At 44.9% G+C, this 11,119-nt stretch overlaps 1 long non-coding RNA gene across 3 annotated transcripts; it reads left to right on the top strand.

The window, feature by feature from the left end:
* The first annotated feature begins 404 nt into the window (after window positions 1-404).
* Window positions 405-3,131, top strand: LOC136545494 (uncharacterized). 3 transcript variants are annotated; one of them, XR_010781054.1, is made up of 6 exons: window positions 405-748; window positions 838-946; window positions 1,304-1,494; window positions 1,581-1,816; window positions 1,887-2,905; window positions 3,115-3,131. It is a non-coding gene; the product is annotated as an uncharacterized lncRNA (long non-coding RNA). The 3 variants fall into 3 exon arrangements; XR_010781055.1 differs by lacking the exon at window positions 3,115-3,131 and having other exon boundaries at window positions 1,614-1,816; window positions 1,887-3,103; XR_010781053.1 differs by lacking the exon at window positions 3,115-3,131 and having other exon boundaries at window positions 1,887-3,099.
* Window positions 3,132-11,119: the final 7,988 nt, after the last annotated feature.

Genomic DNA, 11,119 nt, shown 5'->3' with positions numbered 1-11,119 from the left:
AGAAAGTAAAATGGAGTGTCGTTTGGAACGTAGGAATACATAAGATCGGAACCATAAATCATGGCAATAATAAAAAGATGAGAGTGGATTTTCCGGATGTATATGTGGCCACCGTGCCTATCGTGGCCGTCAAAATGTCCCAGGCATCAAGATTCGTGCAATCTAACATCATCTTGTTCGTTTCAGCTAAATTGGCTTATAAGCCATGGCTGAAAGTACTGCTGGCTGGTTTGGTATGAGAAAAAAATATTGTTCGTTGGCTGATAAGCCAAGGCTTATAAGCCGAAAACTGCATACCTCTTTTATTCTGCATCTCAGCAAACCACAAAGGGCAGATTTGGAAATGTACCAGGGCTGCAGCTAGGCGCGTGCGCCAATAGAAAAGGCTACAGGTGTCCTAAATTGAAATTCAAGAGGAGAAGAGGGAGGCGGAACTGCGGAGAACATTTTCCACCATTGCGATTCCACTAACAAGGGACACCTCCCACTCACGCAAGTGCAGATTGGTGAAGAGCAAATCGAGAATCGATACCTCCAGAAGATGTCGAGTGAAATCGACGGGGATGGGAAGGCACTGTTGCGCAAGCAGGTGCGAGCTCGGCCGGCTCTTCTCCGGCAACTTGCTGGCGGCGGAAAGACCCTAGGCGAGCAGATCAATTACGCCGGTCGCGCAACAGATTTCGAGCAGGCCGCACGACCTTCCATGGCGGAGCACACAGTTGAGCGAGGTGAAGCATCCAGGGCTACAGTAAGTGTCCGTCCATCTGAATATTGTTTTTTTGGAAGCCTCTGTTCCGGCACTTGTCTGGGATTGTGAAAATGCCAATCTAAATGCAGATCCAGCCAATGGCTCTACCCGAAGATAGCAGCAAAGTGGAAGCCCAAAACAGTGAAATGACATTTGCTGAAGAACTCGAATTGGAAGATGGCCACGCATTCGAAGAAGGTATAAATTAATCTAAGTATTGTCATTCTGTAACCGGTGCATGTAGGACTTTTCAGACCTGAGATACACGATACGATTTTTTTGCATTTCAGATCTCAAAAGGCACACAGTACTGTTGAACTAGATATCTTGGTAGTGTTCTGCAGAATTTCAGTTCAACTAGCTGTTTTTGCCAGAAACATTGTGATAATAATATTATTATAATCCAATAATCTAGCTTGTGTGGTTGGTTTGGAAAGAAGAGTTATACATGCCTTTAGAAAATAATACACAATTTCAAGGTATCAAAGAAACATCTGCTCCGCTAAAGCAAGTGCATACTATAGTACTAATATGAAATGTCTTCTTGTCCTGGAGGAGTTGGTCGTTGCACAAGTCTCCAACAATTGTTGCTTGGATTCACTAGTGGAGCATTACGCATAATCAATAATCAAGAGGGCCATCTAGTACAGGCTGTATCCTAGATGGTGGAAAGTTGTTTTTGAAAAGGGACGAATATGTACAGCGCCGCAGGATTGAGGGCTACAGTGCAGCCCTGGGAGAATATTGTAAGTGTCCATCTAAATAATGTTTTTTTTGGGAACTTCTGTTCTAGCACTTGTTTCGGATTTTGTAAATGCCATCCTAAACACAGGTTCAGCTAATTTGACCACCTGTCCACCTGAAGACAGCAGAAATGAGGATGCACACAACAGTGAAATGTCAGTTCCAGTAGAAACAACTTGGCAGAAGGTATAAATTTAAGTATACATTGTGTTTCCTGTGCATCTATCACTCTTTGCATTTCAGATCTGAAAAAGGCGTACAGTTGTGTGATGGTGGACTGGATGTCGAGTTTTAAAACTTACTGCTTGTAGCCTTCAATCCAATGTAAGTTGCCCTGGCACTCAGATCTTCATCAGTGCTTTGGTCAAGACTGACATATGTAAAATGGCACCAGGGTTAATTACTATGTAAAATCCCGTGCTCATCAGAAATGAAATGGCGAAGAGTATTATACCTTTTGGTACATCTAGGGTGTACCCAGTGCAGAGAGCTCCCGCTCTATGCGGGGTCTGGGGAAGGGTGTCAGCGGCAAGCCTTACCCTCGCTTGTGCAATACGAGGAGACCGCGACTCGAACCCGGAACCTTCCGATCACAGGCAGTAAGACTCTACCGCTTGCACCAGGCCCGCCCTTCTATACCTTTTGGTACATCTGAAGGAAAAATTATAATTGAGAACGATCATAGAGTTTTATATGACATTCAGAGAATACAGTGGACATTTTACCTTGCACTGTCCAAATCGGTGTTTTATATGACATGTTGCTTCCGCGGCCAAATGAAAGAAGCTCTGACACAAGACGAGGTGTATACTTGCTAATCCTTGGTAGTATGTCGTGGCGTGGAGTCATAAATCCAAAATTTAAATTATCTAGATAAAAGACCTAATCAAAACAGAAAAATCATAAGCAAGGAAATAAACATAAGAGCAGTTATTTTTCAGCTTATTTTATCAATTGTTAGCTGCAAAAGGAAAAGAGAACTAACCAGCAGGAATAACAAAAAACCCACAAGAATTACAGACTTGTTGACGAGCGTCAAGTTGAGCTGAACCTTGGCAGCTGATTCTCGTAGGACTCTAAGAACATAACCTGACCAGTTTGTTTCAGAAATCTTTAATGGGTCCGGAACATGTTTTAATATATCCTTATTGATTCTATGTTTGTCTCCTCTGGGTCCTAGGAAGAAAGAGAACGAATAAAATTGTAGCAACCTGTCTTTGCTTTATATTCATCTTTCTACCATAGTCTTTCAATAAGATTTCAGGTACTGCTTCCATGTTAAGATCATAATCACTATCAGGAAGAAGTGCTCCCTTCATGCTGTCAACTATTCTAGTACATCTGGTCCTCAGATATACATCCTCTCCCCTGTATGGTATGCCAAGAACCAGGTTCACATCTCTGTCTGTGACTGTAAGTTCACTTTTATGAACTATAGTGCCAGTATTTGGATCCATGCAACTAAGTAGGGAGAGGATCAGATTCCTGCACTGCAAACACTGATTGCAATCCATGGAAACCAATACTATCCAACAAAGCTCTTTTCTTAGAACCAAACTTCATGTAGACATTATACAATGTCATCAGAGAGAATGGTCTATTGATCTTAATCTTTGTTTCAGGAATAGCAGACTTTTATTTCAAGCTTTGGTACACAGGGACAGTTGCGAATAGAAATGGAGTAGGAGTTTTGATTGATAAGAGCCTCAAGAATGGTGTGGTGGGAGTGAGAAGGCAAGGAGATAGGATTATCTTAGTCAAGCTTGTCGTTGGTGATATGGTCTTGAACGTAATTAGTGCGTATGCCCCCCAAGTAGACCTCGACGAGAGTGCTAAGAGATAGTTCTGGGAAGACTTAGATGGTCTGGTTAGAGCTATACCTAGTAGTGAGAAGCTTTTTATAGGAGGAGATCTTAATGGGCATGTAGGTACTACAAGCGCAGGTTTCAAGGCAGTTCATGGAGGTTTTGGGTATAGTAGTAGGAATCAGGAGGGGGAGGAAGTTCTGGACTTCGCGGTAGCTTTTGATCTGATGATAGCCAACACTTTCTTTAGAAAGAGAGAATCTCATCTAGTGACCTTCAGTAGCGGACAACACTGTAGCCAGATTGACTTTGTCCTCGCAAGAAGAAAGGACAAACGAGCATGCTTGGATTGCAAGGTGATACCAGGGGAGTGTGTTGTTTCTCAACATAAGCTTTTGGTGGCAGATTTTCGTTATTAGGTGCGTGCCCGTAGGGATAAACAAGCTAAGATTGAAAGAACAAAGTGGTGAAAACTGAAAGGGGAGACGTCAGAGGTATTTAGGGAAAGGGTTATCAAAGAGGGCTCTTGGAAGGAAGAAGACGACATAAACAATATGTGGGACAAGATGGCAACCAACATTCGGAAGGTAGCCTTAGAGGTGTGTGGAGTAACCAAAGGAAGGGGACGCGAGGCTAAAGATACTTGGTGGTGGAACGAGGAAGTCCAAAGGGCTATTAAGGAGAAGAAAGAATGCTATAGACGCTTGTACCATGACAGGAGTGTGGACACCATAGAGAAGTACAAGGTGGCAAAGAAGACTGCAAAGCGAGCTGTAAGTGTGGCAAAGGGTAGAGCGTATGAGGATCTTTACCAACATTTGAGTACGAAGGAAGGAGAGAAGGACATTTATAGGATGGCTAGGGTTCGTGAGAGAAAAACACGGGACTTCAACCAAGTTAAGTGCATTAAGGATGAAAGGGAGCATCTCTTGGTAAAGGAGGATGAGATCTGACATCGATGGCAAGAGTATTTTGACAAATTGTTCAATGGTGAGAATATGGACACAACCTTTCAGTTGGATGACTCTTTTGATGACACCAATAGGCGCTTTGTGCGGAGAATCCAAGAATCTGAGGTCAGAGAGGCGTTGAAAAGGATGAAAGGAGGTAAGGCGATGGGACCGGATGGTATCCCAATCGAGGTGTGGAGATGCCTCGGGGACATAGCTGTAGTATGGTTAACCAAGCTGTTCAACCATATTTTTCGATCGAACAAGATGCCTGATGAGTGGAGGAGAAGTATATTGGTACCGATCTACAAGAATAAAGGGGATATTCAAAGTTGTACAAATTACCGGGGAATTAAGTTGATGAGCCATACTATGAAGCTATGGGAGAGAGTTATCGAGCATCGCTTAAGAGCAATAACGCGGGTCTCTATGAACCAATTTGATTTCATGCCCGGAAGGTCAACCATGGAAGCCATTTTCTTAATAAGACAAGTTATGGAGCGGTATAGGGAGAAGAAGAAGGACCTACATATGGTTTTTATTGACTTGGAGAAGGCTTATGATAAAATACCAAGGAATGTTATGTGGTGGGCTTTGAACAAACATAAAGTCCCAACGAAGTACGTCGGGCTCATTAAGGACATGTACAACAATGTTGTGACTAGAGTTCGAACAAGCGATGGAGACACGGATGACTTCCCGATTAGGATAGGACTACATCAAGGGTCAGCTTTGAGCCCTTATTTGTTTGCTTTAGTGATGGATGAGGTCACAAGGGACATACAAGGGGACATCCCTTGGTGTATGCTTTTCGCGGACGATGTAGTGCTAGTTGATGAAAGCCGGACATGAGTGAATCAGAAACTGGAGTTATGGCGGGAGACTTTGGAGTCCAAAGGTTTTAGACTTAGTAGAACTAAAACTGAGTATATGAGATGTGACTTCGGCACTACTACTCGGGAAGAGAAAGATGTTAGTTTGGAAGGTCAAGTAGTGCCTAGGAAGGATACCTTTGATATTTAGGATCAATGCTACAGAGGGACGAGGATATTGATGAAGATGTTAGCCATAGAATCAAAGCAGGGTGGATGAAGTGGCGGCAAGCGTCTGGTGTCCTATGTGACAAAAGGGTACCATAGAAGCTAAAAGGCAAGTTTTATAGGACGGCGATTAGACCTGCTATGTTGTATGGTGCAGAATGTTGGCCTACGAAAAGACGACATATTCAACAGCTAAGTGTCGCGGAAATGCGTATGTTGCGTTGGATTTGCGGTCATACAAGAAGGGATCGAGTTCGGAACGATGATATACGTGAGAGATTAGGGGTAGCACCAATTGAAGAAAAGCTTGTCCAACACCGGTTGAGATGGTTTGGACATGTGCAACGGAGACCTCCAGATGCACCGGTGCGTAGTGGAATCCTAAGTCAGGATAGTAACGTGAAGAGAGGCAGAGGAAGACCGAAGTTGACTTGGGTAGAGACAATAAAAGGAGACTTGAAAGGATGGAATATACCCAAAGACTTAGCCTTAGATAGGAGTGCTTGGAAGACAGCTATTCACGTGCCTGAACCTTGATTGCTTCTGTTGGGTTTCAACTCTAGCCTACCCCAACTTGTTTGGGACTTAAAGGCTTTGTTGTTGTTGTTGTTTGTTATGGGGGCACTCTAACTGATGGGGAATTTGACATTCCTTTGCAATTGCTTGAACAAGTTTAGTGTGGGTGGTGGTGATCAAGGCTAACTGCAACGTCAACAACTAGTTAGAATAAAAAAAGCATGAGAAGTTCGAATCCAATACAGGGATGCGCTGAGTAGTTTGCGCAAGGTTAGAGTTCGATGATTGTACAAAAGGTGTTTTGAAGATAGACTCACCAGGGAGTGTTGCCCACACAAGCTGAAACTGTCCTTGTTGCTATGCTTTCCGCCGGATGGCCACAATGTGTCGGTGATGTTGCTGTCATACTCGCCGAAGGTGTCTGCCATAAGGATTAGCTGAGAAAGAGGAATGGAGTGGATATGCTGCTTGGACTACACTTCAAGGGAAGTGTGGAAGACTGTTGATAGACTTCCTTTGGCCCTGTGGGAAGAACTCTGGCTGAAGCTCGAATGGATCCTCAAAGGGGATAACTCTTCCGTTTCGATGTAGGACGGGAGCGCAGAGAAGAACTGGAAGATAAGTACAGTCAAGGATATGTACTCCTAGACTAAAAAACAGCCTAGGGGACATATGCTATTTTTTAACTCGACATATTTTAGTTATGCGTAGAGTAGTACAATTCATAGAGTTTTGTTGTTCTCCAACTTGTGAACTTGTATGAGTTATGCAAGTGCTGAAATGACATGAGATGGAAATAATTCAATTCAATAAATTCCCATCTGACTACCATGTGGACATGTACAGTCTTTATGTAGCTGAAATGGAAGGAGCTAATGCCACTCACACTAAGACTGTCTCCAACAGCGTAGACAGAGGGGCACCCAAGCGCAAAATCCGTCATGCACAGTGTTTTGCGTATCGAAAACACGGTGCCAACAGAGGACGCAAACCAAGCCCCCATTTTGCGTAGGATCCAGATTCAGTGACTTTGCTTGAGCAAGTCACGTTGTAACTGTCGCATCATCTCCTCTGTCCATTTTACATCCGATGGCACTAGGTGATTCCAACGAGAAATCACAGCGCAGAGAGCCCAAACTTGGCATTTTCCGCCTAGGCCGGTGATGCTCGCCGACCAGCGCTCTCCCTCGCGCACCGCGCAGCCCCGTTCAACTCGTCGGCGCCGGAAGCAGCGTCTCCTCAGACGCCTACATGGGCGCTCTCGTCGGGCTCTGCGTCCCTCGCTGGCTCGTCGCCGTCCCGCCCGTGCGACGTTGCAGGTCGCCAAGTTGCTGCAAACCATCGTCTGCGACATCACAGGGCAGGGTCGGTGCGCTGGGCCGCGCGCGGCTCGCGACCACGGCGGCGCGCGGGCGAGGGGTGACGCGCGGCTGGCTGGGCCACGGGCCACGTCATGGCGGCGGCGCCGAGCAGGTCCCTAGGCGCGACGCAAATGGCCTGCAGTGGCGGGGTGGGAGGGTGGCAGCGAGGAAGGGGCCGTAGGAGGCAGGGCAGAGCCGGCTGCGCCGGGTGGCGGCAGGGTAGGGTTGGCGCGTGGGGGCGGGGGCGACGCGTGGCTGGCTGGACCACGGCATGGCGGCGGCGCCGAGTAGGTCCCCCGGCACCACGACGGTGTGGTGGTACAGCACGAGGCACGGGAGCGCGACGGCCGCCAGGAATGTGACAGAACCGCCCAATTTATACAAGATCAAGTACGGTTGTCCCCGCTAACACGTTGACACACCCATACTTTCACTCATATAAACTCGGTAGTCCGCCGAGTGTCCCGAAAGACCTCGGTAAATCAACATCACAACCAAGATCGCGTGATTAAGCAAATACACATCACATACATCGAGTTGCAGCGGAAATAATATTACAAAGGGGTTTACAAATAATAGTACAAGTTTGGGTTTTAAAACTGATTAGTGAAAACAACATAGCTTTCAAATGATTACATTAATATAAGTTCCAAATATATGGCTAGTATAGTGACATCATCCGATAAAAGCATATAGATGAGAAGTAAGTATAGAATCACCGAGCCCACCGGTGGTTATCCACCAAAGTCAACAGGCCAAGAACTTCACCTGCAACATGGTGGGATAAATCCTGAGTACTCGAATGTACTCAGCCAGACTTACCCATCGTAAACCAGAAATAAAGTGACACCAAGGATTATGCAAGGCTTTCTTTAGTGGGCTAGCTGACTTGTTTGCGAAAAGCATAAGCTATCATGAAGAAGCCATTTTAAGTACTTTGCATCATCTTTATTATGACCTATCCATCTAGGTAAGCACATGTACTATAGCAATCACTTGATTAACCAATAACATCCAGTTACCAATTTAGATTTAGCATATCCCATACCATCCAGATAACCATCATTATTCCATAATAATTACTATGATGCCGTAACTCGAGTCAAGTGCTCACTATCCAGGAGCGATGGCGATTCGAATCGATTCCTAACCAGCTGGTGATTTATTCCTTACACAAACCTCACTCACCCGCTAAAGTGAGATATTGATCACCGAGTCAACTATTCAGGAATCTCGAGTTTGCCAGGAATCACATGTACCCGGGGGCCGACCGACTGCACTTTGGTCTTATCATCTCGCCCCCGTGTCCTACCACACCTGCTCTGGCACAGTGCGCTGCGGGCAATCTACTCGGCCCGAATAATCTCCCAGCTTTACGGTCGGAAGGTACTTTATCCGACCAGCTAAATATAAGGCATGCGTTCAACATGACTCGAGGCCCAACAACGGTCGATCCTTAATCGACACAGACGAAAACTAACAGCACCCCAGAACCCTGTCTGGTTGCCTCCAACTTTTTCCGTTCGGTCTCCAATTATCCATCACACATGGTTAATTCCAGGATATCATTATTTCCATAGCTAAATTCTTCCAATAACCACCTATAATGTAGGTGATCGGATATCACCGATCGCTACCGGTCTAAGCAAGGCTAAGCAGTTATTCGATCCTGACCTAACAGGGTAAAAAGGTAATAAGGTAGGCAATGATAGTAATAAATGCATCAACGGTTTCAATCAACTCCTACAACTTAATGCAACAATATATAACTCATATATAGAAAAAATTGCTTTTATAAATTAGGAGACTTATTAATGCTCCGGGGCTTGCCTGGGATCCGACACAAGTCAGCTTAGTTAGGTTGCACCGTCCTGGTGACATCTCCGGTCATAGCACTTGCTTAGTCCTTCCATCTTCGGGATAGATCCACCAAACCAAATCTCCGGGTTTGGCTCCAACATCGCATCCTTCACGTGGTTCATCTAGCGCACCTAGATGAGATGCAATATGCAAGTGTATGAATATGAAGAATAGTACCATGAGACGCATCACAAAATAGCAAGCAAGACAAGCATAGCTTACACTATAATTGGAATCGGCTAATTTCTGGACATGCAAACAGCAGCTACAAGATTTAGCTATAACTGGAGTTACACAAATCCAAATGACTTGCAAGAAGACATTCTGGAAATCTTATGAAATTATCTACAATTCATATTTAAACCTATCAGCATGATTCCAAAGTTAACAAGGTTAAACAGGCACATTTATCAAGGCTGGTCCAGAAATTTCAGAAAGCTATAATTTCTGAAGACCAACTTAGAACAGTCATAACTCACAAACTACTTGGCCACATGCCATGAAAATTTAACACAAGCTAGTTAGGTGAGTTATCTACAACTTTCTTATTATCATCATAAGATGATTCTACAGTTATAAGGATCAATTAATCCAATAATTGCATCTCTGTCCAAAACATAGACAGAAACTGACATGTCACTTTAAACAGCTATAAATGGAGTTATACATATCCAATAAATGCGGTTCTAGACTTTTTAGAAAGCTTATCAAATTCTAAACAACTTTGTTGTAAACACCTAAAGCAAATTCCACTATTAATAAGGTCCCACAATACCAACAAGGTAACCCTGTCAGAGTTTGGGCAGAAACAACCACTGATATTTAAGCAAGTATAACTCAAGATCTACTTAACCAGAAATCATGATATTTAGCTTTTTGAAAAGCTTAATAAAAGTACTACAACTCATGTATTATCACCAAGTCATGATTCATAACCTAACTAGGCCAATTAATTTACTCTTGCAGGCCTATTCAGAATAGGGGTAAGGCAATACAGGCAATTTGTTATTTTTATAGATCTTAAACCATCAATCCTAAAATACTGAAAATTTTACCAGACATCACTAATCACATCAGTAACACTCCATAAAAATTTCACATTTATTTGAGTAAAATAACTGCAGTTATAAAAAGAACAAGACATGACTAGCATTAAGAACCTAACAGCCTAAATCTATTTTTACAGCTAAACCTTTAAACTAAAACATGTAATATTATTGATCTAGTACATATATAATTTCACAAGGATTCCAAAAAGTCCACATTTGTTATTTTAGGATTTTTCTACTAATTAATACGGATTTTCAAAGTGTAGCATTCAAATCTATAAAAACTAGAGAAAACAAGGAAATTGAAATATTGCATCGGAGTCCCTGCGGAAAAGACAAATTAAATACGAACACATTGATCCTTTTCGGCACTGTTCACAGGAGTCACAAGTTCGCAGTTCAGCCCTCCAACTTCATCTAATTCAAGCCCGAGGTCCTTCTCTGCTTCCACAACCGAGAACAGGGGAAGATGGTCGGCTCAGGATGGTGAAGCTCGCCGGCGGTGGTGGCGGTGCTGGGGGGCGTGCGCACACTCCAGGGGGAGCCCACACGGCTGGCCAAGGGACACAGCACGACCACAACGACCCAGGCCAGCATGGCCACGGCGTCGGTGCGCACCGAGACGGCGACTGCCATGCACGGCAGCGTGTGGTGCTCAAAGGAGAGACACAACACGTGCGCTTGGTGGTGGGGGTCGGCAGGACGAGGTCCGAGTAGGCGAAGGAGGACTGGAGCGGCAGAAACAGCGGTGGCGCAGGAGCTTCAGGCAGCCATGGCAGCGGCATCTCATTCGCACGCACGGTGACGACGAGAGCGAGCAGAAGAGCGAGAGGTGGCGAGCGCGAGTGAGAAGGAGGAGTGAGGAGGCTCGGGCATACGCTTTGGAGTAGCAGGGGCACGATAGGGCAGCAGGACACGTGGCAGTGGCACGTGGCAATGGCGGGGTGCGAGCTCGGCATGGCTGCCATGCGCTGGCCACGCGGCATTTCGACGAACAGATGGCAGGCGCCAGAGTGGGCGAGGTGGACGTCCAAATTGGGCCTGCT

The sequence above is a fragment of the Miscanthus floridulus genome, chromosome 3 (assembly GCF_019320115.1).
Source record: "Miscanthus floridulus cultivar M001 chromosome 3, ASM1932011v1, whole genome shotgun sequence".
Taxonomy (NCBI): domain Eukaryota; kingdom Viridiplantae; phylum Streptophyta; class Magnoliopsida; order Poales; family Poaceae; genus Miscanthus; species Miscanthus floridulus.
Note: the sequence above shows the minus strand (reverse complement) of the source record. Positions and strands in the feature narration are given on the sequence as shown.